Source organism: Mesoplodon mirus (assembly GCF_964341445.2).
Source record: "Mesoplodon mirus genome assembly, chromosome: 7".
Lineage (NCBI taxonomy): Eukaryota > Metazoa > Chordata > Mammalia > Artiodactyla > Ziphiidae > Mesoplodon > Mesoplodon mirus.
This window is the reverse complement of record NC_138983.1, coordinates 5,993,319-6,013,316: the sequence shown is the minus strand read 5'-3', so window position 1 is coordinate 6,013,316 and position 19,998 is coordinate 5,993,319.

The following is a 19,998-nucleotide window of genomic DNA, read 5'->3' as shown; positions in this document are numbered from 1 at the left end:
AGGACTATTCACTCACCGCCAACAGCTCACCTGGGACAGTGTCTGCCTCATCGTAGGTGCCCAGGAAGCAGTTGTTGAATTACTGAAACAGAGACCTCAAGGATGAGTAGGAGTCAGCCTGGCCAGGGGAGGGGATGAGTGTTTCAGGTGAGGGAGGGGCCTGGGCAAAGGCCTTGAAGCCAGAGGGAACGCGGTGCGTCTGGAGGTGCAGACCATTCGAATGGGCGAGAATGCAGCAGATGCCCCTGGCTCAGCAAACGGTCCCCCTCCCCCGAAGTGCACTCTCCAAGCTTTGCCCATCCTGGTTTCGACAGCACGGAAGACTTCACTCTCATGGTGTGGCAGCCCATCAGACCCCAGAGGACATGGCTGATAGCGTGGACACTTGTGGGGGGTTGTGGCTCCCCACTAAGGCCTCCCGATATTGGCGGTCAGTGTGGCCCAAGCACAGAGGGGACTCCTACAGAGCAAAAGCCCTGGGGGCTCTGAGTCTATCCGCCCTCAGGCCAGTGTCTGCCGCAGTTCCCATAAAGACATCCTTGATGAGTCAGTTTCATGCTTCTGTGTTCTCTTTCCACTGCCCACAGAGGACAGAGCCTCCCAGTCCCCTCCTGGGCTGTGGGGTCTCAAGGACCGCTCATGGGGGTCTCAGAGCCCAGAGCTGGAGGGCCTGATTCCCTTCCCCCCCACCCCCGGCTCCATTCTCTCTCCTGCTCCACATCCCGGCCACACGCAGCCTTTCTGTGCATGCTTCCAGAAATGGGAAGCTCACTGCTTATCAAGCTCTGATCTCTCGATGTGACCTCTGCCCTCATCGAGCTCACAGTCCTGCTGGAGAGGGTCACAGACAGACAGACAGACAGATGACAGGCTACTCTGCTACAAAACAGAACGAGTAAGTGCTCACTGGGCAGCGTGGTGAGGCAGATTGAACAGGAGGTGCCGATTCCCGAACCAGTGTGACGCTCTGGGCTTGGCTGGACATCTTGCCCAGCTTCCTGAGGCCTGCAGCCATGCCAGATGGGAGGAGGCTGCGAACAGGTGGGAAAAAATATCCTGCAGGGGAAATGGGGCTGCTCGGCTGCACTAATAGGGAAAGCAACGGGGCGAGCAGGGAACACTGTGGTCCCAGGCACCTCGTGAATTCAGGTTGGAAGGGCCCTCAGGGTCCAGCAGATCCAGGCCATTTATTTGACAGATGAGGAAACTGAGGTTCCCACGGCAAGCCGGAGGTAAGACTTGGGCTCCCCTCCAGAGCTCCTGCCTCCCCACTCAGAACTCTCTGCCCACCTGCCCTGTGTGCTCCAAACCCCCTTCCTCAGGGTCACCAAACTCAGTGGGTCCAGCCAGTCAGGGGGCCAGGGCCAGCCCAGGCCTGGGTATCAAACCTGGGACCCAAGCCCCTATCCAGCAGCTAACTTACTGTGTGACATTGTGCCAGTCGTTACCCTCCTCCGGTTTTCATTTTCTCCTCTGCAAAATGGGGGCCGTGATCTCTGTGTCTTCTCTGGGCTGAAAGGCAGGTGAGGTGGCAAGTGTGCAATATCTTTGCAAACTGAGGTGTGCTGTGTCCTGAGCGGGAGCACCAGCATCGCCCCCCCTCCTCATCACCCTCACCATCAGGCTGAGAGCAAAGTGAGTAAAACTCTGTGGCCGAATGCCCGGGTTCTGCCACTTACTTGTTGAGTGACCTTGGACAAGTTGCTTAACCTCTCTGTGCTTTGGTTTCCTCACCTGTTCAATCGAAATAATAACGGTCCCTCCTCACCCAAGTTAATTCATGGAAAGCACTGAGAGCATTTAGCCCTGGGATCTTAGTAGCCAGTTCCAGGACGTTCTCCCTGTATGACCCTTCTCTGAGCCTCAGCAGACTTTCTCTGGGAAATGGGGATGTTAACAATAGCACCTGGCTCTAGGTGTCTTAGGGATGAGATGGGCCAAAGCACGCATGTGCTGAGCCCAGGGCCGGCCCACGGAAGCGCCCTATCAATGAGAGCCTCGGGAAGCCTGGCCCTCAGAGCGTGCCATGTCCTCAACCCACCTTGGCCGAGTTGGACCTTGGCAGGGTCGCAGGCGTCAGGATCCAGGAAAGTGGGCCCAGCCGCAGACCAGACGCCTGCCCTGGGGCCTCCGAGGAGGTGGTCTCTTTTAGTGCCAATGCTGGAATGGGCGTGGGAGGAAGGCCTCTCTCCTCACCTTTTTTTTTTTTTTTTTTTGCAGTACGCGGGCCTCTCACTGCTGCGGCCTCTCCCGTTGCGGAGCACAGGCTCCGGACGCACAGGCTCAGCGGCCATGGCTCATGGGCCCAGCCGCTCCATGGCATGTGGGATCCTCCCGGACCGGGGCACGAACCCGTGTCCCCTGCATCGGCAGGCGGACTCTCAACCACTGCACCACCAGGGAAGCCCCAACTCCAAATCTTAATGGTAGCTTTTCCCATATTTGGTTCTTGAATGTATCTTATTAAAGAGTTTATGACTTCACACTCAAAAGGCTATTATAAGGAATGGGTGTCCTTTCAAAGGGTTTTGTCATTCTGGTATAAAAATTAATAACTAAATGAAATGTGTCTAGAGATAGACTAAATTTATAAGTTACAACCCCACCCCCTACCATGGCTGCCACTGAACCCTCCCTGCCCCTACCGGCTGCCAGGCCCTGTCTCCCTTCTCTGAGCTCCAGGCACAAGCAGTCAATTCAACCAACACTCAGCAAGTCTCAGTCAGAGCCCTGCTCCATTGAGAACTTCAGAAAGGACGACATGCATAGCCCTCCAGGCCCCTTGGGGTGACATCCCTGTTGATGATCCAGTACTCCAGAGCTGGCTAGGGAGCAGAAGCGCCCAGAGAAGGGCAAGCTTAGCTCTTGGAAGGTGGACATCACAGAAGGCTTCCTGAGGAGCGGACAGCAGAGCTGAGTGTGGTTCACCCCGTGGAAGGGTTGGGGAGGGCGTGCCAGGCAGAGGGAGTGGCACGTGTGGGGCGTGGAGACGTGGACCAGCTAGAGCGTTTGGAGATCGAGGCATAACTCAGTTTTGCTGGGGAAAAAATGGGAGTGGGGGAGGTGAGGACAGACAGATAGACAAGGGACAGGGCTCAAAGGACCCGGGATGGCACTTCACCCAAGGATCACCAGGGAGCCGTGACAGGCTTCTCAGGAGAGGAGGGAAAGAGGTAGCTTAGAGAGATTCCCTGTGACCACTCCAGCACAGAGGATGGGGGTGCCCACTGTGAAGGGAGCAGACCCACTGTGTTCCCACGTTACAAGTGAGAGTCTCAGGGTCGGGGGTGTGGGGAGGGAGTGGCTCAGCTGTGAATAGTATTTACACAGTCAAAACAATGTAACCAATGAATATCTAACCAGAACTCATGAGGTATTAATAACTATACTGGGAGTGTGGGTGAGGGGTGATCAAGGAGGGCTGCTTTGTGACCTTTCATAGTAGAAGCCAACAGAAAACGTCTACATTTGAAAAACCAAGAAATGCAATGAAAGCGTATTATCTAGAAACACGGAGGTAAATCCCAGAGGAAACACCTCTGGGCTGAAGCCATGGGGGGCTGCCATGGGGACGGAGTGGGAGAAAGCAAAGGAATGTTAGTTTTCTTCATAAGTTTAGACCATTTTATTTATTTATTTTTAAATTTTTATTTATTTTTGGCTGTGTTCGGTCTTCGTTGCTGCCCGGGCTTTCTCTAGTTGCAGTGAGCAGGGGCTACTCTTCGTTGTGGTGCGCGGGCTTCTCATTGCGGTGGCCTCTCTTGTTGCGGAGCGTGGGCTCTAGGCACGCAAGCTTCAGTAGTTGTGGCACGCGGGCTCAGTAGCTGTGGCGTGAGGGCTTAGTTGCTACGCGGCATGTCGGATCTTCCCGGACCAGGGATTGAACCCATGTCCCCTGCATTGGCAGGCGGATTCTTAACCACTGCACTACCAGGGAAGTCCCTAGACTGTTTTATGTTTTAAACGAAGTACATTTATTGCTTTGATAACAAAAAGGAAATAAAAATAAATTTAATATAGATTTATAAATTATTTCTGAGGATACGACTCCATGGCTGCAAGGATTAGACATTTGGAAATAAGTCTCTTTGACGAGGGATTGAACCCGGGCCCTCGGCAGTGAAAGCGCAGAGTCCTAACCACTGGACTGCCAGGGAATTCCCGGAAATAAGTCTTTTAAAGTCATTTTAAAAAGCAACACAGGATAATTGGCAAATTTGGAGTATGATCTAGATATTGGATAATAGAATGTCATCACTGTAACATTTCCTGAATTTGATAGTGTGGCATAAGAAATATATATTTGGTCTCTGTCCCTAGTTCCTAAAACCCTTGGAATTTCCTGAGTGATAGAGGTGATAGGAGCATCTTTCGTTATTTGTAATAAGCCCCTTTCAACCATACCTGAGTTTATGCTAATAAGGGGACGCTGGGAGGATGGGGACTGGTTGCCAGAGGAACCAATCAGGTGATTAGAGGATTGGAACTTTCAGCCCCACTTCCTGATATCTGGGGAGGCGGGAGGGGCTGGAGATTGAGTTCCATCACCAAAGGCCAGTGATTTAATCAGGCATGCCTACTTAATGGAACCTTCACAAAAACCCTAAACAACGGGGTTCAGAGAATTTCTGGGTTGGTGAACACATCGAGATGCTAGGACGGTGACACTCCCAGAGAGGGCATGGAGGCTTCCGGCCCTTCTGTATACTTTGCCCTATGCATCTCTTCCATTTGGCTGTTCATCTGCATCCTTTATAATAAACTGGTAAACATAAATATTTCCCTGAGTTCTTTCTAGCAAATTATCAAACTTGAGGCGAGGGTCTAGGAACCCCTAATTTATAGCTGGTTGGCCAAAAGCACAGGTGACAACCGGCAACTTATGACTGGTGTCCAAAGTGGGAGCAGTCTTGTGGGACTGAGCCCTTAACCTGTGGGGTTTATGCTAACTCTGGGAAGTTAATGTCAGAACTGAATTGTAGGACACCAACTTGATGTCTGAAGAGCTGGAGAATTGTTTAGTGTGAGGGAAGATCCCACACACTGTGTCAGAAGTACTGTGAAAATAGAAGAACGGGTTTTCTTTTAGATGCTTATGGAAAAGAGTTCTTAGCAGGTTCACCCTGAAATATTTAAGGGTGAAGGGGCTTGATGTTTGAAACCCATTCTCAAATGACTTAGAAAAATGTATCTATATATGAAAAGAGCATGAATGATAAAGCAAATGTGGCAAAAACTGGTAAATCAATGAGAGTTCATTGCACTATCCTTGCGACTTTCCATAGGTTCGAAGTTTTTTTCAAAATAAGAGTTTTAAAAATATAAAGCAACAGGATAGCATCATAAAAGGAGGAGCAACCAGACAGTTTATGCTTCCAGACGGGAGAAACAGTACCACTTATGAAATATTCTTGCCCCAAAAAGTCAAGCCTGCCTTTATCAGATGCACTTCTAGATGCAACTCCCAATGTATAAGAACCCCTGGGGATGGAGAATCATGCTGAACTACACCATGGGGCTGCAATCAGCAAATTCTAGACCGTAGTGATCCCTACAGATGAAACAGCCAAGGTTTTTTCAACAAAATAAATTGCAAAGAAAAAGAAAAAGAGAGAGATGGACGGGGAAATTCCAGAGTAAAAGAAACCTGACATATTAACCAATCACAGTGTATTAACCCTATTTAGATACTAATTCAAACTATTAAAAAAAGAAAAGATTTCTGAAGTATCTGGAACTTTGAATATTGACCAGATTTTGGATGATATGAGAGATCTATTCCTTTCTTAGGGGTGAAAATGTTATTATAGTTATATTAATAAAAGACTCTTCATCTTTTAGATGACTCTTACCTTTTGTGGATGAAATGATACAATATTTGTTTTAAAGGTGAGGGGAACAGACAGGAATGAAGATGAAGCAAGATCAGTCCTGAGCTGATAACTGCAAAAGCTGGGTGATGGGGACTGGGTGAGGGTGGGCATTCTGCCTAATTTTGTATATGTTCAAAATTCTTCCTAATCAAATTTTTGAAAAGCAGCCCTCTTTGTAAGTGGTAACCACGTGGAGATGGCTAACATACCTGAACAGCTCTGGACCCTGATTCACCCCCCTGGATGTGAGGCTGGGGTGTGGGGTGCTGGTGACAGCCCTGTTAGATGACTCCCAACAGGGCTCTGTCTGGTGACAAAGACACTGTTGTCCAAGTTGTTTGGGGAGACTCTGTTCACAATTGTTTCGTAAAATGTGAACACTGGAAAAGTGTATCCAAACCGGGATATGGCTGTTAGTTACTCTGCTACTGTTGATGACAGTGATGCCCCGCGGTGCAGGCTTCCCCTCCCCCATACCGTGGAGGACACGTGCTGTTCCACTGAGGACTCAGACCCAGAACCCGACACCAGGAAGAGCAGAAGAAGGGCCGAAAGTGTGGAGTTCCAGCCAGTCCTGGCCGAGGCGGGAGGGAACACTTATCTGTATATTTGGAAATCTGTGGGCGGTGTTTATTTGCTGGGAAGTCTGGGTCCCTTCCCCAGGCATGCTAGAAGCCACAGTGGCCAAAGAACACAAACTGGAGGAGGGTCTGGAGTGGGCAGCTTGGGGCAGGGCTGGGGCCAGGGCAGGCCATGGTGGGTGAGAAACAGCTGCCCACTTGGTGGGGACAGAGGTGGCTTGGCCGTGCGAGGGCCTGAGCAGAGCCACGGACGTGCTGGGTGCACTCAGAGAAACGTCCCTTTTCTGGACCTCAGTTTCTACATCTAAGCAGTTAGGTGCCGGGTCAGGCAGACCGGGAAGGAGCCCTTACTCTGCCACTTGCTAGCTCTGGTGTGGCTCATCGCGGGAGGATTCTGCTTTCTGATCTATGAAATGGAGACAATAAGGGGAACCAACATTACAGGCTGTTCTCAGAAATTGGGGAGACAACCCGCAGAAGCTCTTAGCACAGGCTAAGCGTTCCAGGAGTGCTCGCTATATAACCATAGGCACCATAAACACAGTTCACAGCCAAGGGATGGGGGAATAAAAAGCAAGCTGACAGCGGAGAAGCCTGCTAAATACCACATCATCCTCTCACCTAACAAACTGATGGTGTCCAGTATTGATGACAGTCTAGGAAAAATAGGTAGTGTTGGCAGGAGTATAAATTGGTACAATCATTGGAGGAGACAATTGGGCTGTAACTTTTCAAAGAAAAATGCAGGGGCTTCCCTGGTGGCGCAGTGGTTGAAAGTCCGCCTGCCGATGCGGGGGACACGGGTTCGTGACCCGGTCCGGGAAGATCCCACATGCTGCAGAGTGGCTGGGCCCGTGAGCCATGGCCGCTGAGCCTGCGCGTCCGGAGCCTGTGCTCCGCAACGGGAGAGGCCACAACAGTGAGAGGCCTGCGTACCGCAAAAAAAAAAAAAAAAAAACAAGAAAAATGCACATGCCCAGTGTGTTCATTGCAACATTATTTGCAAGAACGAAACCTGAAGACAACCTTGGTCTTTCAATAGGAGACGATGATGTGCCCACACAATGGAATATTCTGCAATAAATCACAGTCCTAACACTGTATAGCTCATCATGTGCTAGCCTCTCTCTAAATGTAATCTTCGGGATTCCCTGGTGGCACAGTGGTTAAGAATCCACCTGCCAACGCAGGGGACACGAGTTCGAGCCCTGGTCCGGGAAGATCCCACATGCCGTGGAGCAACTAAGCCCGTGCACCACAACTACTGAGCCCCCACTCGTCACAACTAGAGAAAGCCCGAGCGCAGCAATGAAGACTCAATGCAGCCAAAAATAAATAAATTAATAAATTAAAAAATAATAATAATAAAATAAATGTAATCTTCGCTACTCTGGGTTAATCACTATCGTTGTTCCCATTTTACAGTTGAGAAAATTGAGTCACAGAGAGGTTAAGTAATTTTCCCAAGGTTGCACATGTAGTAAATAGCAGAGTGAGGATTTGAATCCAGGCAGGCTGGTTCTAAATGACAAAAATAACAGCAGAATATATATGTACACACACAAAGTTGTGTTCATGTATGTATACAGGAATGTATAAACAAACACCTGATAGAGGTGCTTACTTTCAGAGGGTAGCGTGGGGAAGTGGGGGTGGGGGGTTTTCACTCCATCTGTGTAGAAGAGTTATTTTGATTCTGCGGTTGTTATTGTTTTTTCTTTCATTTTACTCTTCCCTCCAGCCACACCACCACCACTGGTTCCTGGGAGGGCGGATGCAGGGGAACAAAGAAGTCATTGCTCAGCTTTGGGTTCCAAATTAGACTTTTCAAAATTCAGAACAGAAACAAAACAAGTTTCTCCCCTAGGAGCTTTCTATTGTGGGGCTTTCTGAAGAAGAAGAGATTTGTTGAGAAATAAAGTGCTGCAGGCCTTGGAGCACTCAGAACAAAAAGTTTTCCTCAGTGGAAAGAGGCAAGGGGGTTTCCGTGTATATGTATGTATAACTGAATCACTTTGCTGTACAGCAGAAATTAACAGAACATTATAAATTAACTAGACTTTAATTTAAAAAAAAAGAACAACCTGATACACATGTATCCTCTCATATAAAAATAGCAAACCTGAAGGAGTGTGAAGGAAGTGCTCAGCAAAGCACCCCACCAGGAACTCTACTCTCCTACCGTCTCATCCACTCCCGATTTCTTGCTCATCCTACGGGGCCCAGTTTATTTCCCCCTCCTCTGTGAAGCCTTTGCCAACCCCCAGCAAGTAACAGAAACCCAAGGAAACTAGCTGAATCAAAAGAGGGGGATTTATCAAAAAGATCCAGTGTTTCAAGGACACTGGACATCTCTAAGTTGTTCTACAGGAACTACATGCTAAGACCCCAGACACCAAACTGCTTGGAACCTAAGGAATGAAGATGTTGACCTTTCAACAATCCACTGAAGCTTGGACTCTGTCAACCTTTTTCCCAATTCTGTGTTGAATTCTCTATTCAAGCCCTTTCATGAATATGCATATACCACTCAAGCCCCTTCATGAATATGCATGTACCTTAGCTTAAAACTTCCCCAATTTTGCTCTTCAGGGCAACGCTACTTCGGGAGAGATCCCCTGTGTTCTCATTACTTGCTGCAAGTGGTAAATCCTTCCTTCTCCTGATCTTTGGCTTGGTTGTGTCTTTTGGCTCAACACCCACCAAGAGGCAAACCCAGTTTTCAGGTAACACTAGAAGCAGAGGAAAAGGGGCAGGGAGAGAAACTGGCTTATGACCCATCAGTGGTTCTTGAAATTCACTGAGTGGACAGCACAGAATAGAATCAAATAAAGCATCACAGAATAGAATAGAAAATAGAAACAGGATAGAAAATATCAGAGAGTATCAAATTAAGTTTTATTTTATGAAACTTTTGCTCCTTGATTATTGATTAAATGTTGCACTGGGTTTCAAAGTGCAGTGGATTTCCTACTGTTAGCCAAGGTCAAAAATATAAGAAAAACTTTCTCAAAGATTATAAAGTCTAAGTGTAAATGGAAAGTGCCCAGTGGTAACTTGGCAATATTAGGGATTTTGCTGCTATTGAGCAGAATTGTGGGCTAGGGAGCTGAGTTCAGTTACTACAGATTTAGGCTCCATGTGTTTGTATTTTTTTATAGTTTTTGTTTCCTGTATTTTTCTTGTTTTCTTGTTTCTTGATTGTATTGCTATAAATTTCCCTCTTAGAACTGCTTTTGCTGCATCCCATAGGTTTTGGGTCATCATGTTTATTACAGAGTTAGAAAGAGTTGCAGTTTTTTGAAACCAATTTTTGTGTTTCAAATCTTAAACTACAGCCTTTTGTTTGATTTTTCTACAGTGAGGATATAACTGTATGGCTTCCATAATTTTTAAAAACTTAGTGAATATATTTCCTAAGGACTATCATGACTGCAAATAGAAAGTAAAAAGGACCAAAGTATGTGAGGTTATCTGGGACCTTTGATGGCTCTAGTTTTTAAAAGCCATATGATTAAGAAACCAACAGATTATTTTCTCATCTGGCCTAGAAGTGGCCAACTCCCTCTCTGTCCCTGCAGACAATCCTCCCTGCACACTTTCTGGGTACAGTCAGAAAGGGTCTGGGGAGGGACTTCCCTGGTGGTCCAGTGGCTAAGACTCTGCGCTCCCAATGCAGGGGGCCTGGGTTTGATCCCTGGTCAGGGAACTAGATCCCACATGCCTCAATGAAGATCCCGCGAGCTGCAGCTAAGACCCAGCACAGCCAAATAAGTAAATAAATATTAAAAAGAAAAAGAAAGGGTCTGGGGAAAAGGATCAAAGGTGACAAGCCTAAGCCTCACCTTCAATAGGGGCTTATTATTTATTGTGCCTGCTCTGTGCCAACCCTGTGTGAGGCACCAGGGTGAAGATGATGACAAAGGCACCAGCAGAACCAATAGGTATGAAATTGGCCATTGTGATGTGGTATCGTGGGAATGCTAATGGGGTAAAATAAGACCCCAGCCATGAGGGTAGTGGAAGGTGGGCAGAAATTGCATGCAAGAAGGGGAGGGCTCTTGGCAAATTCTGAAGTTTGAGTATGAGTTAGGCAAGTAAGAAAGCACCATCCAGCAGCTGACAAAGTCCCTGAAGGGTGTGAGTGCTTCCCATGCCATGGAGGAGACTGGCCCCACCCTCCTCCAGGCCTGGGGTGGGGGGTCCCCAGGCCCTAAAGGACTGCAACAGACAAGGTCAGGAGTAGACTGGGTAGGGCAGGGTGCTGCCCAGGTTGAGGAATCCAAGACAAAGTAGGCCATCACTAAGGAGGAAAACTAGAGGTCAACTCCAAGGGAGAGTGTCACTAGGCAAGTCCAAGGAGCAGGCATGAGGCTGTGCTTGGGGTGCAAGCAAAGGGGCTAGGATCCAAGAAGGTCAGTGTTATGGACTGGATTGTGTCCCCCACCACCGCCACAAGTCACATGTCAAAGTCCTAAGCCACCCCTCCCCCCCACAGTGTGACTGTATTTAGAGATAGGGCCTTTGGGGAGGTAATTAAGATTAAATGAGGTCACTAGGATGGGCCCTAATCAGATCTGCTGGCATCCTCATAAGAAGAGGAAGACACCAGAATGCACTCTCTCTCCACAGGCACACAGAGGGAAAAGTCCATTAAGGACACAACAAGAAGGCAGCCCTCTACAAGCCAGAAAGAGGAATCTCACCAGAAACCAACTCTGCCAGCACTTTGATTTGAACTTCTAACCTCCAGACGTATGACAAAATCAACTTCTGTTGTTTAAGCCACCCGGTCTGTGGTATTTTATTATGACAGCCCACGGAGACTTAGGTTGGGAGGAAGAGCTCGAGGTGGGGCAAGGAGAGAGGCAGGACCAGCTACATAATTTGCAGGGCCCTGTGCAAAATGAAAATGCTGGACCCTTTATTCAAAAATTATTGAGAATTTCAAGAGGGCAAAAGCAGAGCATTAAACCAAGTGTAGGCTGTACACCCATGAAGCTGGCCTTCAAGAGAGGTTCAGGATGGAGGCCTTAAAGTAACACAGGGGTCGAGGGTCAGTCTATACTGCAAGCTGGAGCCCTCCTGTGGGCTTGTGCACAAGGATAGGCACACACGCACCAATTCAATTCAGACAGCAAGCAGAAGAACGCGATCAGAGCTTAAATGGAATTGTGAAGGAAGAGCAGTAAGCACAGAGAGAGATTAATTCCGCAGGAAGAGTGAGGGTGAATGAGCAGGCAGCAAAGACACCTTTTGGGTGCCTTGCTTCTCCCCTCATTCTCTGAGGGCAGGCCTCCAGTTGCCATATTTGTACCATGTGACAGCACTCCTGACCAAGGGGATTGGAGCAGGGCTGATCACCTGATCCAAACCAGCCAATCAGAGCTCTTCCCTGAGAATGTGGCACAGATTGAAATTCTAAAGATGATGTTAACTGCGTGGGTGTGGGTGGCCGTTCTCCCCCGCAACGGGGGACCGCGCAAAAGGAAGAAGGAAGCTGAGCCACAGGCGGGGAGCCGTTAGGGCTCCTGATAGTCTCTCTGTCCCTGATCCTTGTCCTTCATGGACATCTGGCTGCATTGATGTCCTGGGATGGCTTGAAACGCTAGATCTTTTTGATAAATCCCCCTCTTTTGCTTCAGCTAGTTTCCTTGGGTTTCTGTTACTTGCTGGGGGTTGGCAAAGGCTTCACAGAGGAGGGGTAAATAAACTGGGCTCAGAAGGATGAGCAAGAAATCGGGAGTTGGGCTTCCCTGGTGGCGCAGTGGTTGAGAGTCCACCTGCCGATGCAGGGGACACGGGTTCATTCCCCGGTCCGGGAGGATCCCACATGCCGCGGAGCAGCTGGGCCCGTGAGCCATGGCTGCTGAGCCTGCGTGTCTGGAGCCTGTGCTCCGCAACAGGAGAGGCCACAACAGTGAGAGGCCCACGTACAGCAAAAAAAAAAAAGAAAGAAAGAAAGAAAGAAATCTGGAGTGGATGACACGGTAGGAGAGTGGAGCTCCTGGTGGGGTGCTCTGCTGAGCACTTCCTTCACACTCCTTCAGGTTTGCTATTTTTACATGCCAGTTCTCAGTTCCTGAGTGGGAGGCAGTAATAAGAGGGAGCAGGAGAAGGAAGAATATATTTCTTTATTAAAAGATTTGGATCAAAGGTTTCTCTTCACATGTGAGGGGGAGCACTTCCTCCCCAATCCAGAGGACATCCCTCTTTATTTGATTTTTCTCCTCCTTTCAGTCCTTTTATTCATCTTTTCATTCATCAACTCATTACTTATTATTATTATTACCACTTGTTACTCATTTGTTTGAATCCCACCTCTGCCACCTGCCAGTGTTTGTTCTTGGCCACATTTCTTCTTTCTTTTCTTTTCTTTCTTTCTTTCTTTCTTTCTTTCATAAAGTTTTTTTTAAACAAGGAGATCTTTTAATTTATTTATTCTATTTTATTTATTTTTGGCTGCGTTGGGTCTTCATTGCTGTGCGGGCTTTCTCTAGTTGTGGGCAGTGGGAGCTACTCTTTGTTGCAGTGCATGGGCTTCTCATTGTGGTGGCTTCTCTTTTTGTGGAGCATGGGCTCTACATGTGTGGGCTTCAGTAGTTGTGGCACATGGGCTTAGTTGCTCTGCAGCATGTGGAACCTTCCCAGACCGGCGCTCAAACCTGTGTCCCCTGAATTGGCAGGTGGATTCTTAACCACTGTGACACCAGGGAAGTCCTTTCTTTCTTTCTCTCTTCTTTCTCTCTTTCTTTCTCCTTTCCTTCCTTCCTTTCTTTCTTTTTTCTTTTTTTTTAAATTTTTGAATTTTAGTTTATTTATTTTTTTGTACAGCACGTTCTTATTAGTCATCAATTTTATACACATCATTGTATACATGTCAATCCCAATCACCCAATTCATCACACCACCATTCCCACCCCTCCGTGGCTTACCCCCTTGGTGTCCATACATTTGTTCTCTACATCTGTGTCTCAACTTCTGCCCTGCAAATGGGTTCAACTGTACCATTTTTCTGGGTTCCACATACATGCGTTAATATACAATATTTGTTTTTCTCTTTCTGACTTACTTCACTCTGTATGACAGTCTCTAGATCCATCCACGTCTCAACAAATGACCCAATTTCGTTCCTTTTTATGGCTGAGTAATATTCCATTGTATATATGTGCCACATCTTCTTTATCCATTTGTCTGTCAATGGGCATTTAGGTTGCTTCCATGGCCTGGCTATTGTAAATAGTGCTGCAATGAACATTGGGGTGCATGTGTCTTTTTTTTTTTTTTTTTTTTTTTTGCGGTACGCGGGCCTCTCACTGTTGTGGCCTCTCCCGTCGCAGAGCACAGGCTCCGGACGCACAGGCTCAACGGCCATGGCTCACGGGCCTAGCCGCTCTGCGGCATGTGGGATCTTCCCAGACCGGGGCACGAACCCATGTCCCCTGCATCGGCAGGCGGATTCTCAACCACTGAGCCACCAGGGAAGCCCAGCATGTGTCTTTTTGAATTATGGTTTTCTCTGGGTATATGCCCAGTAGTGGGATTGCTGGATCGTATGGTAATTCTATTTGTAGTTTTTAAGGAACCTCCATACTGTTCTCCATAGTGGCTGTATCAATTTACATTCCCACCAACAGTGCAAGAGGGTTCCCTTTTCTCCACACCCTCTCCAGCATTTGTTGTTTGTAGATTTTCTGATGATGCCCATTCTAACTGGAGTGAGATGATACCTCACTGTAGTTTTGATTTGCATTTCTCTAATAATTAGTGATGTTGAGCAGCTTTTCATGTGCTTCTTGGCCATCTGTATGTCTTCTTTGGAGAAATGTCTATTTAGGTCTTCTGCCCATTTTTTGATTGGGTTGTTTGTTTCTTTAATATTGAGCTGCATGAGCTGTTTATATATTTTGGAGATTAATGCTTTGTCCGTTGATTCGTTTGCAAATATTTTCTCCCATTTTGAGGGTTGTCTTTTCATCTTGTTTATGGTTTCCTTTGCAGTGCAAAAGGTTTTAAGTTTCATTTGGTCACATTTGTTTATTTTTGTTTTTATTTCCATTATTCTAGGAGGTGGATCAAAAAAGATCTTGCTGTGATTTATGTCAAAGAGTATTCTTCCTATGTTTTCCTCTAAGAGTTTTATAGTGCCCGGTCTTACATTTAGGTCTCTAATCCATTTTGAGTTTATTTTTGTGTATGGTGTTAGGGAGTCTTCTAATTTCATTCTTTTACATGTAGCTGTCCAGTTTTCCCAGCACCACTTATTGAAGAGACTGTCTTTTCTCCATTGTATATCCTTGCCTCCTTTGTCATAGATTAGTTGACCATAGGTGTGTGGGTTCACCTCTGGGCTTTCTATCCTGTTCCATTGATCTATGTTTCTGTTTTTGTGCCAGTACCATATTGTCTTGATTGCTGTAGCTTTGTAGTATAGTCTGAAGTCAAGGAGTCTGATTCCTCCAGCTCCATTTTTTCCCTCAAGACTGCTTTGGCTATTCGGGGTCTTTTGTGTCTCCATACAAATTTTAGGATTTTTTGTTCTACTTCCGTAAAAAATACCATTGGCAATTTGATAGGGATTGCATTGAATCTGTAGATTGCTTTGGGTAGTATAGTCATTTTCACAATATTGATTCTTCCAATCCAAGAACATGATACATCTCTCCATCTGTTGTATCATCTTTAATTTCTTTCATCAGTGTCTTATAGTTTTCTGCATACAGGTCTTTTGTCTCCCTAGGTAGGTTTATTCCTAGGTATTTTATTCTTTTTGTTGCAATGGTAAATGGGAGTGTTTCCTTAATTTCTCTTTCAGATTTTTCATCATTAGTGTATAGGAATGCAAGAGATTTCTGTGCATTAATTTTGTATCCTGCAACTTTACCAAATTCATTGAATAGCTCTAGTAGTTTTCTGGTGGCATCTTTAGGATTCTCTATGTATAGTATCATGTCATCTGCAAAGAGTGACAGTTTTACTTCTTCTTTCCCAGTTTGTATTCCTTTTATTTCTTTTTCTTCTCTGATTGCCGTGGCTAGGACTTCCAAAAGTTTGTTGAATAATAATGGTGAGAGTGGACATCCTTGTCTTGTTCCTGATCTTAGAGGAAATGCTTTCAGTTTTTCACCATTGAGAATGATGTTTGCTGTGGGTTTGTCGTATATGGCCTTTATTATGTTGAGGTAGGATCGCTCTATGCCCACTTTCTGGAGAGTTTTTATCATAAATGGGTGTTGAATTTTGTCAAAAGCTTTTTCTGCATCTATTGAGATGATCATATGGTTTTTATTCTTCAATTTGTTAATATGGTGTATCATTGATTGATTTGTGTATATTGAAGAATCCTTGCATCCCTGGGATAAATCCCACTTGATCATGGTGTATGATCCTTTTAATGTGTTGTTGGATTTTGTTTGCTAGTATTTTGTTGAGGATTTTTGCATCTGTATTCATCAGTGATATTGGTCTGTAATTTTCTTTTTTTGTAGTGTCTTTGTCTGGTTTTGGTATCAGGGTGATGGTGGCCTCATAGAATGAGTTTGGGAGTGTTCCTTCCTCTGCAGTTTTTGGGAAGAGTTTGAGAAGGATGGGTGTTAGCTCTTCTCTAAATGTTTAATAGAATTCACATGTGAAGCCATATGGTCCTGGACTTTTGTTTGTTGGAAGATTTTTTTTTTTTTTTTTTTTTTTGCGGTACGCGGGCCTGTCACTGTTGTGGCCTCTCCCGTTGCGGAGCACAGGCTCCAGACGCGCAGGCTCAGCAGCCATGCCTCACAGGCCTAGCCACTCTGCAGCATGTGGGATCTTCCCGGACCGGGGCACGAACCTGTGTCCCCTGCATCGGCAGGTGGACTCTCAACCACTGCACCACCAGGGAAGCCCTGTTGGAAGATTTTTAATCACAGTTTCAATTTCATTACTTGTGATTGGTCTGTTCATATTTTCTATTTCTTCCTGGTTCAGTCTTGGAAGGTTATACCTTTCTAAGAATTTGTTCATTTCTTCCAGGTTGTCCATTTTATTAGCATAGAGTTACTTGTAGTAGTCTCTTAGGATGCTTTGTATTTCTGCAGTGTCTGTTGTACCTTCCTTTCCTTTTCTTTCTTTCTTTCTCTTTTTAATAGAACAATTAATTGACTTATCCCCCACCAGATAAAAGTAGAAGCCACACTTAAGACAATCAAATTGTGGGAGCATCAAATACATGAACTGCTTCCTCAGGTCTCATTTATAATTTGTCAGAAACCACTCTGTTTCTTTAAAAATAACTTTTCCCCCAGTTTTATTGAGATATAATTGATGTATAACATTGTGTAAGTTTAAGGGGTTGATTTAATATACTTGTATATTGCAAAATGATCCACAATGTTTACTAACACTTGCATCACATCACATAATTACCATTTCTTTTTGTGATGAGAACATTGAAGATTTATTCTTATGGCAGCTTTCAAGTATACAATACAGTATTGTTAATTATAATCACCACGCTGTATATTAGAATCCCCAGAACTTAGTCATCTAGAACTGGAAATTTGTACCCTTTGACCAGCATCTCCCGTCCACCCCCACTTTCCCCCAGGCCCTGGTAATCACCACTCTACTTTCTGTTTCTATGAGTTTGGCTAATTTAATTCCACGCATAGTGATATCATACAGTATTTGTCTTTCTCTGTCTGACTTATTTCATTTAGCATAATGCCCTCATGTTTCATCCATGTTGTCACAAGTGGCAAGATTTCCTTCCTTCTCATGGCTGAATAATATTCCACTGTGAATATCTACCACATCTTCTTTATTCATTTATCCATTGGCAAACACTTAGGTTGTTTCCATGTCTTGCTGGCCACATTTCTTAACCTCTCTACACCTCCATTTCTGAATATGTGGAGTTGGGGTTGATAAAGTAATTGTCATTGTAGGGGTGTTGGGAGTCTTAGATACATGTAATGCACTGAAAACTCTGCCTGGCATGGAAGGCCTTCATAAATGTGGGTTCTTTTTTTTATCTTTTTAAAAAATTTTATTTATTGTTTATTTTTGGCTGCGTTGGGTCTTTGTTGCTGCGTGCGGGCTTTCTCTAGTTGCGGAGAGCGAGGGCTACTCTTCACTGCAGTGCGCGGACTTCTCACTGCGGTGGCTTCTCTTGTTGCGGAACATGGGCTCTAGGTGTGTGGGCTTCAGTAGTTGTGGCATGCAGACTCTAGAGCGCAGGCTCAGTAGTTGTGGTGCTTGGGCTTAGTTGCTCTGCGGCATGTGGGATCTTCCTGGACCAGGGCTTGAACCCATGTCCCCTGCATAGGCAGGCAGATGCTTAACCACTGCTCCACCAGGGAAGCCGTAAATGTGGGTTCTTGATTTTTAAATATTGACAAAGCATCTGTTGTATGCTGGGCGTGAAGGATTGAGAGATGACTAAAAACCAGCTTCTACTCTTCAATTGGCCAGCATCCAGTAGGGACAGGCACGGAAGGAAATACTTCCAGAAAAAACACTCTATGTGATGTGCTAGAGGGAGGGTCCAGGTACTGTGGGAGAGGAGCCTGACTGACCTGCTGGAGCAATCATGGAAGGCTTTACAGGAGAGGGTTTTGAAGGATGAAGAGGAGTTTACATGGAGAGAAGCAAATAGAGGGTATTCCAGGCAAAAGGAATTGCACTGAGCAAGAGCTTGGAGGCAAGAAACAGTTTGTTGTGTTTGGGGAAATAGTTAGTAGGGCATCGTGGCTGAAGCTTAAAGTGTGTGGCCTGAGGGATGGCAAGAGCTAGACAAAAGGCCAAAGCGATGGGTGAGAAAATACAACAAAGATATCTGACCTGATTTCTGGCTTACCGAGACATTTAGAGAAAATACTCTGCCACCTCCCAGGCTAAAAAAAGAAAGAGCAGAGTCTTAAGAATTACCCTGAAGAAGAATCTTCAGTCAGTTGTTCCTCCCCCACAGAAGCATCCATGCCAACTCTATCCCAGGCTCCCTTGAGGGGGAGGGTATGGATGGTTTCTGGAGTTCTGACGCACTGGGCTCTGAGGGGTGGGCAGGACAAGCTAGAGCTGGTGGCGGGGGGAGGAGGTCAGTGTCCTGACAGTAGGCTTCATGGTGGAGCTGGAGGTGGGCAGTGCCCAGCCCCTCCTGACCCCTTCCTGGGCTCCGTGCCCAACCCTGAGCTCATGCCCCTTCGTCTTGCCAGGACTGTTCCGGCTCTGTGTCAGCCAGCGGCCTGCTGGTGACACCTGCCACCACCTCCAAATGTTTTCTGCGGCTGCCCCACATCCTGCTTACTCCCATAAGGCCCTGACGCCTCTCCCTGGGCATCCTGGGGGAGGGTAGCCTCAACCGCATCTCAGGGTCTTGGGGCGGGGGCGGGGGGGTATTGGGAGATGCATTCCTGTGGTTCTTTTGTCCTATTTTTTATTATTATTTATTTATTTTAGTTATTTATTTTTGGCTGCGTTGGGTTTTCGTTGCTGCGTGCGGGCTTTCTCTAGTTGAGGCAAGCGGGGGCTACTCTTCGTTGCAGTGCGCGGGTTTCTCATTGCAGTGGCTTCTCTTGTTGCGGAGCACGGGCTCTAAGCGTGCGGGCTTCAGTAGTTGCGGCTCGCGGGCTCAGTAGTTGTGGCTCACGCGTTTAGTTGCTCCGTGGCATGTGGGATCTTCCTGGACCAGGGCTCGAACCCGTGTCCCCTACACTGGCAGGCGGATTCTTAACCACTGCGCCACCAGGGAAACCCTTTTGTCCTATGTTAACAGTGACTTCTTGGTGATGGTGCCCGCACTTTTCTGGTCTCACCCCCCAGAAGAGGCTGAGCTTAGGCAATTCCGGGTCTGGGGAAAGAATTTGGAGGCCAGGGACATTAAGACTTTCCTAGGCCCCAGGGCCTCTTTCTCCTGAAGGCCTCATCGCACAACACAACACATCACACAAAATGGGTCCACACTTCACAGAAATAGAATTCTGTACCACACTATATTGACGTGCAGTTTACTAGTTGACAAAATATTTGTGTGAGATAAAATATTAACTTTGATTTTCTTTCCTTATTTTGAAAGCAATAATTTCCCCAGGTGTCAGATGTTGTAGGCCAAACTGGATTGGAGGTACCGGACTGTTTTTGAAGAACTTCTGACAGAGGCTCCCAACCCCTCAGCCCTCAGGAGCCTCTGCTCTGAACCCCACAGTGTCCCCTGGCACAATCCCACCCTTAGTGACAAACCTTCTGGGAAATCAACATTCTCACTAAATATGAAGGGCTTGTCTCCCGGTCCAGCCCGGGCACACAGTCGGCGCTTAATAAATGTGCCTTGACGGGCTTCCATATAACCTTTCCTCCTCAAAGAAGGCCTGAGCCTGGAGGGCCGGCCTGACCTGTCCCACACTTCCTCCGGGGCTGGGTTTCCCTTTGGAATGGTCACAACACACACTTGAGGCAGAAACCAAGATGTTCCCCTTGGGCAGTGGGACTTCAGGGAACTACATCTGTTTTCCTTTTTCTGTTTTCTAGTATTTTACAGTTTTTCTCTCAGGAACACATCTGACTACCATAAT